The following is a 2,913-nucleotide window of genomic DNA, read 5'->3' on the forward strand; positions in this document are numbered from 1 at the left end:
TTGCTTCCCCTACGGCCTTTAAATCAAAGTTTAGCTTTTTCATCGCCCACAATGCTTTATGCTCTAACTTGAGTGGTAAATGACATGCCTTTCTGAACACCAACGCATATGGGGACATGCCTATAGGTGTCTTATAGGTGGTCTGGTATGCCCACAAGCATCGTCCAGCTTTGTTGCCCAATCTTTTCGTGAAGGCTTCACTACCTTCTCTAATATCAGCTTGATTTCCCGGTTAGACACTTCAGCTTGACGATTTGTCTGTGGATGCTAGGCGGTGGCCACTTTATGGAGGATATTATATTTAAGCAGCAAATTTTTGACAATGTGATTAACAAAGTGGGAGCCTTCATCACTTATTATGGTACGTGGAGTGCCGAAATGAGTGAAAATATTTTTCTTCAAGAACTTGGAGACTACCGCCGCATCGCTTGCGGTGCACACTACCATTCTACCCATTTGGAAACGTAGTCGGCGGCTAACAAAATATATTTGTGACCATTCGATGGTGGAAATGGTCCCATAAATTCTATGCCCTAGACGTCGAACAATTGCAGTTCTAAAATGATGTTCATGGGCATTGCTTGCTTCCATGAAATATTTCCCATGCGTTGGCATCGGTCACATTTCATCGGCCAATAATACCCACTTTGTAATACTTTCGCTGCTTTGCGTTGGCCTCCAAAGTGTCCTCCGTATGGTGAGTCATGACATTGTGATAATATGCATTGGTGAGCAGCGTCTGGTACACATAGGTGCAAAATCTGGTCTGACCCCTTCTTATAAAGATTTGGCTCATCCCTATAATATGATCTGCATTCGTGTCTGGGCCCCCTCTTTTGGTGGTCTGTATATAGTCTTTGAGAAATTGTTCGCAAACCAGAAAATTGACCACGTCCGCGTACCATGGTAATTCTTCAATCTTAAAGAGCTGCTCGTCTGGGAAAGTTGCATTCACCTCTGACTAATTGCGGCTAAGTTCTGGATTTTCTAATCTGGATAAATGGTCCGCAACCTGGTTGATCAATAATTTTCATGTTGAATTCCTGGACGAGGAGAACCCATCTAATCAATCTCGGCTTCACATCTTTCTTTGTCATCAAATATTTTATCGCCGAGTGGTCAGTGTGAATGGTTACTTTAGTTCCTAGCAAATAAGCTCTGAATTTTTCCAACACAAATATCACCACAAGCAATTCTTTTTCTATGGTCGTGTAATTTGTTTGAGCAAGGTTCAAGGTTTTACTCGCATATGCAATGGGATGTAGCATTGTTTTCTTCTTCTGCGTCAGCACTGCTCCCATCGCATAACCGCTTGCGTCGCACATTAGTTCGAAGGGCTGTGTCTAGTCTGGTGCGATCAACACAGGTGCGGTTGTTAATGCATTCTTCAATATTTTGAATGCGTTGAGGCATTGATCATCAAAGTCAAACTTTCTGCAACGTACTCAGTGGTCGTGCAATCTTCGAAAAGTCTTTTACAAAATGTCTATAAAAGCCAATATGTCCTAAGAAGCTCCTAACAGCCTTCACATTCGTTGGAGGTGGAAGCTTTTCAATTGCTTCAATCTTTGCCTTGTCCACCTCCAGCCCATCCTTGGAGACCTTGTGCCCAAGCACAATCCCTTCCTTTACCATGAAGTGGCATTTCTCCCAATTAAGCACGAGGTTCGTCTCTTCACATCTTTTCAATATCTTCTCCAGAATGTTGAGACAGACTTCGTATGTTTGCCCATACACCAAGAAGTCGTCCATGAAAATTTCTATAGAGTCTTCAAGATATTCAGAAAAGATGGCCATCATACACCTTTGGAAAGTGCTTGGCGCATTGCAGAGGCCGAACGGCATGCGTCGAAACGTAAATGTTCCATGCGGGAAGGTGAATGTGGTTTTCTCTTGATCTTCAAGAGCAATCATGATCTGGTTATAGCCGGCATATCCATCCAAGAAGCAGTAGAAATTATTTCCAGCTAAGTAGTCTAGCATCTGGTCAATAAAAGCAAAGAGAAATGATCCTTCTTTGTTTCCGCATTCAGTTTGTGGTAGTCCATGCACGCCATCCGGTGATATTCCTCATTGTTATCAGTTCGTTATTTGCATTGAGGACTACCATCATCACTCCTTTCTTCGGCACGCATTGCACGAGGCTGATCCACATGCTATCAGCTATTGGATAGATAATTCCCGCATCTAACCACTTGATTATCTCCTTCTTTACGACCTTCTTCATCACAGGGTTGAGTCTGCATTGATGTTTGATCGATCCTTTGTGATTCTCTTCGAGACGAATCCTATGCATGTAGTATGCGAAGATGATTCCTATAATGTCTGCGAGCATCCAGCCAATTACTTTTACATACTTTCTCAGGATTCTTAGTAGTACATTCTCTTGATCTTCATTAAGTGCAGAGGAAATTATTACAAGCAGCTTTTCATTCTGCCCCAGAAACGTATACTTCAGGTGGTTTGGAAGGGTTTTCAGCTCTATTGTTGGTGGTTGTTCCAAGGATGGTTTTTTTGTTTTTCTTTCTTCACTCGTTGTCAGCTTGTCTTCTTTTGATGCGATCATCTCATCTTCTTTGGTTGTTTTTTCTGTGATCGCATTGCAGGCTACTATGGATGCGGTCGCATCCTCATCTTCATTTTCATCTTCAAACTTTTCTTCTTCATTCAAACTTGGTTCATCATCGGATTCATTGAGGCCTTCTTCTTCAGGATATTTCATGGCTCAGATAATGTCAAACCTAAGCTTTTGTTCATTCAAGTTCAGTGTGATCTCTTCTTTGTACACATCAACTTGGGCACGGCCAGTGGATAAAAATGGTCGTCCCAGGATGATGGGTACATCCTTGTCTGCTTCATAGTCTAGGATGATGAAGTCTGCTGGTAATATAAATTTGTCGATTGTAACGAGAA

Source organism: Benincasa hispida, chromosome 2 (assembly GCF_009727055.1).
Source record: "Benincasa hispida cultivar B227 chromosome 2, ASM972705v1, whole genome shotgun sequence".
In the NCBI taxonomy this organism is placed as follows: Eukaryota; Viridiplantae; Streptophyta; class Magnoliopsida; order Cucurbitales; family Cucurbitaceae; genus Benincasa; species Benincasa hispida.